The sequence below is a fragment of the Penaeus monodon genome, unplaced genomic scaffold, assembly GCF_015228065.2.
Source record: "Penaeus monodon isolate SGIC_2016 unplaced genomic scaffold, NSTDA_Pmon_1 PmonScaffold_920, whole genome shotgun sequence".
NCBI lineage: Eukaryota > Metazoa > Arthropoda > Malacostraca > Decapoda > Penaeidae > Penaeus > Penaeus monodon.
Window position 1 is genome coordinate 1 of NW_023664548.1, and position 10467 is coordinate 10467.

The 10467-nt window shown below is 29.5% G+C and overlaps 4 pseudogenes across 3 annotated transcripts; 1 reads left to right on the forward strand and 3 right to left on the reverse strand.

Annotated features, from left to right (window-relative positions):
• The first annotated feature begins 13 nt into the window (after nucleotides 1–13).
• On the forward strand, nucleotides 14–1173 carry LOC119572045 (annotated as a pseudogene).
• A 794-nt stretch (nucleotides 1174–1967) lies between these two features.
• Nucleotides 1968–2765, reverse strand: LOC119572026 (annotated as a pseudogene). The gene has a single exon (XR_005228674.1). The product of XR_005228674.1 is annotated as a cytochrome c oxidase subunit 3-like (transcript).
• Nucleotides 1968–3443, reverse strand: LOC119572028 (annotated as a pseudogene). The gene has a single exon (XR_005228675.1). The product of XR_005228675.1 is annotated as an ATP synthase subunit a-like (transcript).
• A 1051-nt stretch (nucleotides 3444–4494) lies between these two features.
• Nucleotides 4495–6188, reverse strand: LOC119572029 (annotated as a pseudogene). Its single transcript, XR_005228676.1, has one exon. The product of XR_005228676.1 is annotated as a cytochrome c oxidase subunit 1-like (transcript).
• Nucleotides 6189–10467: the final 4279 nt, after the last annotated feature.

The window sequence follows — 10467 nt, forward strand, 5'->3', positions numbered from 1 at the left end:
TTTTCAGCTGATTACCTGCAGCTATAGCAGCTCTATCTGTTCTGCCTTAGTTCATTCATCTACTTTAGTTACAGCCGGAGTATATCTATTAATTCGTTTTAGCCCCGCTTTAGAAGGGCGTTTATGTCAAAGAATATTATTATTATTGTCAGGTTTAACTATATTTATAGCTGGTCTAGGAGCTAACTTTGAGTATGATTTAAAAAAAATTATTGCTTTATCTACCTTAAGTCAATTGGGTTTTATAATAAGAATTTTATCGTTAGGTTATGCAGATCTTGCCTTCTTTCATTTATTAGCACATGCTTTATTCAAAGCTCTTTTATTTATATGTGCAGGTTCAGTAATTCATAGTGTTAAAGAATATCAAGATATTCGGATAATAGGAGGGTTAGTTTATCATATACCTTTGACTAGTATATACATAAACTTATCTAATTTAGCTTTATGTGGTATTCCTTTTTTGGCCGGTTTTTATTCTAAAGATATAATTTTAGAAGTAGCTTTTATATCTACTATTAATATATTCTCTTTCCTTTTATATGCTTTAGCTACGGGTTTAACAGTCTGCTATACAATACGTTTAGTTTATTATACTTTGTCAGGTGATTTCAACCTAGGAAATTTATATTCTATTAGTGATGAAGGTAAAATTATAACTAATCCTATGTTTGGTTTAGGAGTAGGAGCTATTTTTGGTGGAGCAAGATTGGCTTGATTAATTTTTCCTTTCCCTTATATGATTTGTATAAGACCTTTTTTTAAAATATTAGCATTAATTGTAATATCAATTGGAGGTATGTTAGGATATATATTAAATTTAAATACTGTTAATTACCAACTCAATTCTTTAAACGCTTATAGTTTTGTTGTATTCTCTGGATCTATATGATTTATACCTTTTTTATCTACTTATATAGTTAGAAAAAAATTTTTAGAGGGTGGAAGAAAATATCAAAAAGTTGGTGATATAGGATGATCTGAATATTATGGGGGTCAAGGTATTTACACTTCTATTATATTATCTTCCAAAAGTTTACAGTTTTTACAGGATAATAACATAAAAATCTATATATTAAGCTTTTTACTTTGGGTTATTGTTCTGATATTTATGGTAATTTACTTATATAGCTTATAATTAGAGCATTGTATTGAAGCTGCAAGGGAGATAATTAATATCTGTAAGTATTTTCTATTTATAGTACGATGTTTTTAAAAGGATTTATACCTTTAGTTTTACAATGAAAATGTAATGTGTTTTTTACACTATAATAACAGGAATATAAACGGAATTTAACCGCTTAAGAAAAAAGTTAGCAGCTTTTTCTTGATCTACCTATTCCTTTCTTGGTTAGAAGTATTTTTCCTCATTTCTATCATTAACAGTGATATGCCTCTTTTTTGGCTTTAACCAATTAAGTAAAGGTGATTTAACACCAAAGGTCAGGCCGAAACTGAATGCAATATTTCGCTTTTTACTTAATGAAGTTAGCTCTTAATAGAGCACCTTCTGAGTGCAAATCAGATATCATTTTTGAATATAACTCCAATAAGCTCATTCTAGGGCTCCTTGATTTCATTCATGGTATAACCCAATAAGGAGAATAATAATAAAAGTGAATCCTGTGAAGATTCAAGCTGAAATATTTGAAAAGTTAATAATAATAGCCAAAGGAAGTAAAAGCGTAATCTCCACATCAAAGATTAAAAAAATAACAGCAATTAAGAAAAAACGAAGCGAAAAAGGAAGACGAGCGGATCCTTTAGGGTCAAATCCACATTCAAAAGGGGAATTTTTTTCTCGGTCTATAATTGTTTTTTTTGATAAAAGAGAAGCAAGAATTATAACTACTGTTCTAATAACTAGAGTAACTAAAATTGAAATTAATAAAATAATCATTGCTTTTTCTAGATTTTATTCTAGACCTTCTGGTTGGAAGCCAAATATACTATTATACTAAAAAAGCAGCCTCCTCATCAATAAATAGAAATATAGAGGAATAATCATACAACATCTACAAAATGTCAATATCAAGCGGCAGCTTCAAATCCAAAGTGATGTATGGCTGAAAAATGACATTTGTATAAACGATATAAGCATACTGAGAGGAATGTACTACCAATAATAACATGTAGACCGTGAAATCCTGTAGCTACGAAGAATGTTGAACCATATACTGAATCTGCAATTGTAAACGGAGCTTCATAATACTCTAATGCTTGTAAAGCTGTGAAATATATACCTAATAATACTGTGATAGCTAATCTTTGAATAGCTTGTGTGTGGTTAGATTCTATGATTGCATGGTGGGCTCAAGTTACAGTAGCACCTGAAGCAAGAAGGATTGCTGTATTAAGGAGAGGAATTTGAAAAGGGTTAAAGGTTTGAATTCCTGCAGGAGGTCAACAACTACCTACTTCTACGTTAGGAGATAATCTTCTGTGGAAAAAAGCTCAAAAGAAAGAGAAAAAAAATAATACTTCTGAAGTAATAAACAAGATTATACCCCATCGAAGGCCGATAGTAACTGCTTTAGTATGTAATCCTTGGTAAGTACCTTCTCGTGTAATATCTCGTCATCATTGAATTATAGTAAGAGTTGTTGCAATAATTCCTAAGAATAAAAGGTCAGGGTTAAATTGATGAAATCATTTAACTAGTCCTGTGGTTAATATTATAGCTCTAATTGAACCTGTAAGTGGTCATGGTCTTATATCTACTAAATGGAAAGCGTGGTGTCCGTGAGATGATGTCATTAGTTTAATTTTATACTACTTCACTGGCATAAAGAGTTCTTAAAACGGCAAAAACATATGATTGAATTACTGCTACAGCAGCTTCTAAAATTAACAGTAAAATTTGTGTTATAATAAGCAAAAAAACTAAGGTAGTTGATAAGGATGGACCAGTATTTCCTAAGAGAGTAAGTAATAAATGACCTGCAATTATATTGGCTGCTAATCGAACAGCTAAGGTCCCCGGTCGGATAACATTTCTAATAGTTTCGATTAAAACTATAAAAGGTATAAGGGCATCTGGCGTTCCTTGTGGTACAAGGTGAGCAAATATATGTTGTGTATGATTAATCCACCCAAATATTATGAAAGCTAACCATAAAGGTAATGCAAGAGCAAGGGTTATGATTAGGTGTCTTGTTCTAGTAAATACGTAAGGCAGTAAACCTAAAAAATTATTAAATACAATAAAAGTAAAAAGTCTTACAAATATAAGAGTTGAGCCCGTATGTGATGACCCTAATAAAATTTTAAATTCTTTATGAAGTGTACTCGTGATTAAATTTCATAGTAATGATCATCGAGAGGGTATAATTCAATACATTATAGGTAAAAATATTACACCTAGGAATGTAGATAATCAATTAAGAGGGATATTTATCAGGCTTGAAGTAGGATCAAAAACTGAAAATAAATTTGTTATCATTTTCAAGTTATTTCTATTTTTTGTAATTGAGATGAAGATTTCTCAATTTTAGATGGTACTTTAATGAAATAATTTAGTACAATAAATATAACAAATGTAGCTGAAAATATAAGAAAAAGATTTAATCATAATAAAGGGGCTATTTGTGGAATTGAAAAATATCAGTAAAAATTGATTATTTAAGCGTGACAAACTTATGTTATATTATTAACTAATTTTTCTTTCCATCAGAAGTAGTCGTTAATTACTATTATAAATTTAAAAGACTTACACTTACTTTCAGTCATCTGATGAAGCTTCTCTAGCTGAGGAAATCCAGTTTAAAAATGATTTAACTGATACACTTTCAACAACAATAGGCATAAATCTATGATTTGCCCCACAAATTTCTGAACATTGACCATAAAATAATCCTGGTCGATTTATTAAAAAACTTACTTGATTAAGTCGCCCTGGAATTGCATCTGCTTTTACACCAAGGGCAGGTACTGTTCATGAATGAATAACATCAGCAGCTCTAATTAATACTCGAATTTGAGTATTCATAGGTAGAACAGTTCGATTATCCACATCTAAAAGTCGAAATCCGTCTTCTGATAATTCATTTGATGGAATTATATAAGAGTCAAATTCAATTTGTAAAAAGTCTGAGTACTCGTAACTTCAGTACCATTGGTGTCCAATAGTTTTCAAGGTAACACTTGGATTATTAACTTCATCTAATAGATATAGTAATCGTAAAGAAGGAAGTGCAATAAAAATTAAAATTAGAGCGGGAAGTACTGTCCATACAATTTCAATAGTTTGTCCTTCCAATAAGAAGCGATTTGTAAAATTATTAAAAAATAAAGTTGATATTATATATCCAACTAATGTTGTAATTAAAATTAATACTACTATAGCGTGATCATGGAAAAAATTAATTGTTCTATAAGAGGAGAAGCTCTATCTTGTAAACCTAAGTGACCTCATGTTGGCATAAGTTTTCTAAAAGAAGAAGATATTCTTCCTGGTAGGAGCTTAAATCCTATGCATCTATCTGCCATTTTAGAAATTAGTAATTAAAGGAATTTCTATATAACTATGATCTGCGGGTGGGAGATTATGCTGTCATTCAATCGAAGTAGGTAAAAATAAAGAAAATATAACTGGTCGAGCTACAGTTAAGGCTTCTCATACAATTATAACAAAACCTAGTACTGCAATTAATGATACTGTAGATCCAATAGATGATATAACATTTCATGCTGTGTAGGCGTCTGGATAATCTGAATAGCGTCGAGGCATACCATTAAGCCCTAAAAAATGTTGAGGGAAAAATGTAATGTTTACCCCAATAAATATAACTAGAAAGTGGATTTTTAATCATTTTGGGTTCAGGGTTAAACCGGTAAAAAGAGGAAATCAGTGGGCAATACCTGCAAAAATACCAAATACGGCTCCTATTGAAAGAACATAGTGGAAGTGGGCTACTACATAATAAGTATCGTGCAAGATAATATCAATAGATGAATTAGCAAGGACAACTCCTGTTAGACCCCCAACTGTAAATAAAAATACAAACCCTAATGCCCAAATTAAAGAAGGACTATAATTCAATTGAGTACCGTGTAATGTTCCTAGTCAGCTGAAGATCTTAATACCCGTCGGGACAGCAATAATTATCGTAGCAGATGTAAAGTAAGCACGAGTATCAACGTCTATACCTACAGTAAATATATGATGAGCTCATACTACAAATCCTAGAACACCAATGGCTAGTATAGCATAGATTATTCCTAATGTTCCAAAAGCTTCTTTTTTACCAGACTCTTGACTAATAATATGTGAGATTATCCCAAAAGCAGGAAGAATTAAAATATATACTTCAGGATGACCGAAAAATCAAAATAAATGTTGATATAAGACTGGGTCACCACCTCCTGCTGGATCAAAGAAGGATGTATTTAAATTACGATCTGTTAATAGTATAGTAATAGCTCCTGCTAGGACTGGTAAAGATAACAGTAGGAGTAGAGCTGTAATAAATACTGCTCAAACAAAAAGTGGTATTCGGTCTATAGTTATCCCTGTAGATCGTATATTGATAACGGTCGTTATAAAGTTTACAGCTCCTAAGATTGATGAGACCCCTGCTAAATGTAATGAAAAAATACCTAGATCAACTGAAGCACCTGCGTGAGCAATTCTGGCTGATAAAGGAGGGTATACTGTTCATCCAGTTCCCACTCCTCTTTCGACTATACCTCTAGATAAAAGTAAAGTTAGCGAAGGGGGTAAAAGTCAGAAACTTATATTATTTATTCGGGGAAATGCCATATCTGGAGCACCTAACATTAAAGGGACAAGCCAATTCCCGAAACCTCCAATTATAATAGGCATAACTATAAAGAAAATTATAACGAAAGCGTGAGCTGTAACTACTACATTGTAAATTTGGTCATCTCCAATAAGGCTTCCTGGTTGACCTAATTCAGCACGAATAATAAGACTAAGGGCTGTACCTACTATTCCAGCTCAAGCTCCGAAAATAAAATATAGAGTTCCGATGTCTTTATGATTTGTAGAAAATAATCATCGTTGCGTTAGATAAAATGGCTGAGTTATAGGCGATAGACTGTAAATCTATGTACGGGTAAATAACCCTTTTATCATGGCTTTGTAGTGGAAATCAAACAAGACGTCAGACTGCAATTCTGAAGATGCGTGAAACGCCAGAGCTTAAAAGGTTAAAGCTTAGGAGATTCTACTCCTCTTGACAGCTTTGAAGGCTATAAGTTTTGATAACTTAAAGCTTTATAGAATTACCATGAACAGATTAGGGGCAAGTAGACCAAATAAGTTGATATACAATAATGAAGGTGTTAAGACGGATGTACTTATTATTTTTATACCCCATTTAGTACTAGGACTTGAAATTGTAAATGCTATTATAGCAATACGCAAGTAGTAAAATAGAGTCAGAAGGGCCGATATAAGAAGGACTATTAAAATAACAAATATATGGGAGGAAATTATTTCTTGAATGATAAATCACTTGGGAATAAATCCTGTAAAGGGAGGTAAACCCCCTATAGATAATAACGAGGAAAATATAATTATTTTTATTTGCGGTGAGTGTGACGAATAGTTTATAATATGAGAAATATGGAAAGCTTCTTGAAAATTGAATAATATAACAATTGAGGTAGAAATAAAACAATAAAACGAAAAGTATAATAATCAGTTCGTTTCTCTAATCAAGATAGCTGATATTATCCACGCTATATGATTAATAGAGGAATAAGCTATAATTTTACGTAAAAAAGTTTGGTTAATCCCTCCGATTGCTCCTACTAACGCGGAAGAGATAATAGCTGCTGGAATAATGGGCAGATCATTTGAATATAATGTATATGATAATAAAGAGAGAGGAGCAATTTTTTGAATTGTTATTAAGATAATCACTTGAGGTCATTGTAATCCTTCTATAACTCTAGGGAATCAAAAATGAAATGGAGCTGCTCCTGATTTTAACAAAAGAGCCACTGTTATCAACATGATGGCTAGTTCATTAGATGATAATACAAAAGAGGCGGATATAATAATAACCGAAGAACCTAACGCTTGAATTAAAAAGTACTTTAGAGCGGCTTCTGAGGAATATTGATTATTTTTTGAAGAAATTAAAGGAATAAAAGATATTAGATTTAGTTCAAGTCCAATTCAAGCTCCGAATCAAGACGAAGAAGAAATGGAGAGAAGGGTACCTAAAGAGAGAGAAGAAAAAAATAAGACTTGTGAAGAAGAAAGTAAAATTAAAAAGAGAGGGGGTTAGACCCTCATAAATGGGGTATGAGCCCACGAGCTTACTTAGCTTATCTTTTTTGCTGTAAAAAGAATAAACTAATATTAAAGATATACTCTGGTGTATAGTGCACACAAAGTTTTGATCTTTGGGGTAATGGTGTTAATTCCATTGGGTATAAAAAAAGGGCATTTAATGAAGGTAAGATTCATACTTACATGTTTTATCCTATCAAGATAATCCTTTTTCAGGCACTTCATTTTATATAAAAATTAATTATTAAATATAGTAAAGATTACTATATTTTTAAGTTGTATTAAATTTAGATATTAGTGGTAGTAAAACTTTTGATAGAGCTAAAAAACTTAATTTTTAAGTACTATATATTAAATTAAATATTTATAACCGCATATTTCACTTTTAAAAAGTTTTCTTTAATTAAATATATATATATTATATTAATTTATCTGTATAAAAAATAGTGTCTTCTTGAAGGATGAAACTTTAATCTGCTAGAATTTAAGTTTCATATAAGAAGACACTATTTTATTTAATAAAAAATAAAATTACATAATTACAAATGGATCTAGATATATTTACTAGTCTATATATAATTATCTTTAAATACAATGTAAAGAGACATAAATATTTACACTATTTATATCAGGATCAAAGAACATTCTTTAACTACGTCTAATACTTTATTTTACATATAATATAATTCCATACATATGTATTCAATATAAGTATTTATATTTAATTTAGATAGAATAAAGGTTTAACTACATCTAAATTAATATATAATCAAATAACATATATATAATATCTTTTTAAAATTTAAAAGTATTATTTTATATAAATAAACAACTTATATCTACTATATAATTTATTTGATTTATATAAATTAAACAAGTTTTAAACCTTAACTAAATGTATATACACCCGAGCGTTCTTAAAAATCGTCGAGGGATTTTTGATTTTATTCAAAAATAAGTACTATTAGTAATTATAAATAGATGCTGTTATGTTAATTATGTTCAAATTTTGTAACTTTAGTAAAATTATATATTCCTTGCATGTTAATTAACTTAAGAATTATATAAAAAAGGGTAAGTTGAGGGCCAAGAAGAGATTCTAATTATAAAAATGTTAGTAATTTCAAGTTACCTCTCTAATCATTCTTATATCTCAAAATTTTATACATACTATTTTATACTTATTAGTGTTACATGTAATAAATGCTCTTATTTAAGTAAAGTTTTATCCTAGCTTGTTCTTTCATTTTTAGGTTAATGGTACATGTAAATCTTAATGTTACAATAGGTTTTATTAAAACTAAAGGTTAATAAATTGTCTGAATGTAGAGGTTTCTTTAAGAAATAAATTCTCAGTACCTAATGCTAATCAATAAATGAACGTTAGAATTGGTAATCCTAATTATATACCTGGTTAAAATTTGTGCCAGCAGCCGCGGTTAGACTGAGAGGTAAAATGAAAGAAATTTGGTTAAAAACAGTTATATTTATTAATTTTTTTCTTTTAAAGGCCTATATTAATAAAGGGTGAAATCAGTTTTTTGATAAATAGTAAAATAAAAGTTTTAATCTTAATTGAAGCTGTTAAGATAAAGGGATGAACCAGGATTAGATACCCTGTTACACTTTATTTGAATTATAATTACCTGGGTACTAAACAGTTATTATCTTGAAACTCAAAGGATTTGGCGGTAATTTAGTCTATTTAGAGGAACCTGTCCTATAATCGATAAACCACGAAATATCTTACTTTATTTTGTAATTATTACAGTTTGTATACCGTCATTATTAGGTAACTTTAATAAGATGTAGAGTTATTGAAATAGTTTAGCTAGTATATTAGATCAAGGTGCAGCTTATGATAAAGGAAGAGATGGGTTACAATATATTAAAATATACGAAATAATAAAGGAATCTTTATTATTGAAGGTGGATTTAAAAGTAAAAAGATTTTAACAAGATCTTTTGATTTTAGCTCTAGGTTATGTACACATCGCCCGTCGCTCTCGTCAATTTAAGCGAGATAAGTCGTAACATAGTAGGTGTACTGGAAAGTGTACCTAGAAATTCAAGATGGAGCTTGAATAGTTAAGCATCTCACTTACGTTGAGAAGTTCATTGTGCAAATCAGTGTATCTTGAAAATTAAATCTTATTAATGCAATCATGGTTTTCTATATATTAAGAAGTAAGAAAATTATTTTTGAAATGTATTTTTTTAGTAGAGTGAATCGAAATATTTTATAATAAATTATAGATTAAAGTACTGTAAAGGAAAGATGAAATAATTTGAAAAATGTATTAATAAAAAGTAAAGTTAAATTCTTGTACCTTGTGTATTAGGGAAAATCAAAATAATCTTATTATTTAAAGAAATCCCGAAAGAAAAAGAGCTATTATAAATATATAGTTTTCGTATTAATGAAATTATCAAATTTATACTAGTAGTGAAATGCTAATCGTTTTTTCATATCTGTATTGTGATTAAATTAATTGATTAATTGATATCAAACTTTAATATAATAAAGAATAGAGGGAAAAGCTTCTTGTCTACATGTGTGTAGATATAGATTACTTAAAGCTTGATTAAAAGAAATAAAATAAGGGGATATATCGAAACTACGCTTGAATAAAGTACTTTAGAGCGGCTTCTGAGGATATTGATTATTTTTTGAGAAATTAAAGATAAAGATATTAGATTTAGTTCAGTCCAATTCAAGCTCCGAATCAAGACGAAGAAGAAATGGAGAGAAGGGTACCTAAAGAGAGAGAAGAAAAAAATAAGACTTGTGAAGAAGAAAGTAAAATTAAAAAGAGAGGGGGTTAGACCCTCATAAATGGGGTATGAGCCCACGAGCTTACTTAGCTTATCTTTTTTGCTGTAAAAAGAATAAACTAATATTAAAGATATACTCTGGTGTATAGTGCACACAAAGTTTTGATCTTTGGGGTAATGGTGTTAATTCCATTGGGTATAAAAAAAGGGCATTTAATGAAGGTAAGATTCATACTTACATGTTTTATCCTATCAAGATAATCCTTTTTCAGGCACTTCATTTTATATAAAAATTAATTATTAAATATAGTAAAGATTACTATATTTTTAAGTTGTATTAAATTTAGATATTAGTGGTAGTAAAACTTTTGATAGAGCTAAAAAACTTAATTTTTAAGTACTATATATTAAATTAAATATTTATAACC